Raw genomic sequence first — 775 nt, 5'->3', positions numbered from 1 at the left:
GGAACGTTGAGTCGAGACTGTAGTTTCCAAGTGGTTAAGCCAAGTTACCACACTGGTAGATGCATCGATCTGGTGCCGGGGGTGAGCTTCGCCCAGGAATAAATACTGTAGAGTTGGTAAGTGGAATAGCCAGCAGCTGTGCAGAGAGGTAGATCGACCGGCCGTACACACATACAGACACACAGACACAGTGGGGGAAAAGGGGAGAGACACACACAGGAAGACAACAGCTGCCCACAAAACACACATAACATAACACATTGGGCTATAACATGTCTGGCACAAAGCCTCAGATACATTAGGCTTGCATAGGATAGGTGTTGGGCTAATGATGGATGGGCGTTAGGTTAGGACACTGTTATTTGGACAATGCTTTTTGACTGTATTCAGTTGAGGCTAAAAGGATTAGCCGCCCAGGAATTATGGAACATTTTCCTAAAATTCTTCCAAATGTTTGCAGCAATAATAAAACTTGATATAATCAAATACAATTTAGAAGCTTTTGGTACATTTTAGAATATAAAATACATTGTTAGGCTTGCTTTATGTCAAATATAGTGAAAAATGGGGTGGTCAAAAATATTAGCCCCCATGTGAATAACAACACCTGAGCATTCAATCAGCGTAAAAGGACTTCAATGAACAGTGCACTTGAAAACATTGTTGAGAGGCTAATGAAAACTAGTACTACGACTACATATACTCACCATGGCAGAGACAATGGAAATTAGTCGTGAGCTCAGAAAGAAGAGAGTGGAGGCTGATGATAAGGGGG

The 775-nt window shown here is 42.1% G+C and overlaps 1 protein-coding gene across 1 annotated transcript in view; it reads right to left on the bottom strand.

Annotated features, from left to right (window-relative positions):
* LOC116705482 (uncharacterized) overlaps positions 1–149 on the bottom strand; it is a 4,036-nt gene extending 3,887 nt beyond the window's left edge. Inside the window, exon 1 of the mRNA XM_032541683.1 lies at positions 49–149. The gene's annotated coding sequence lies outside the window, so the exon portion shown is untranslated. The remainder of the gene's footprint in view (positions 1–48) is intronic.
* Positions 150–775: the final 626 nt, after the last annotated feature.

Source organism: Etheostoma spectabile, chromosome 17, assembly GCF_008692095.1.
Source record: "Etheostoma spectabile isolate EspeVRDwgs_2016 chromosome 17, UIUC_Espe_1.0, whole genome shotgun sequence".
Lineage (NCBI taxonomy): Eukaryota > Metazoa > Chordata > Actinopteri > Perciformes > Percidae > Etheostoma > Etheostoma spectabile.
This window is presented reverse-complemented; position numbering and strand designations above follow the sequence as displayed.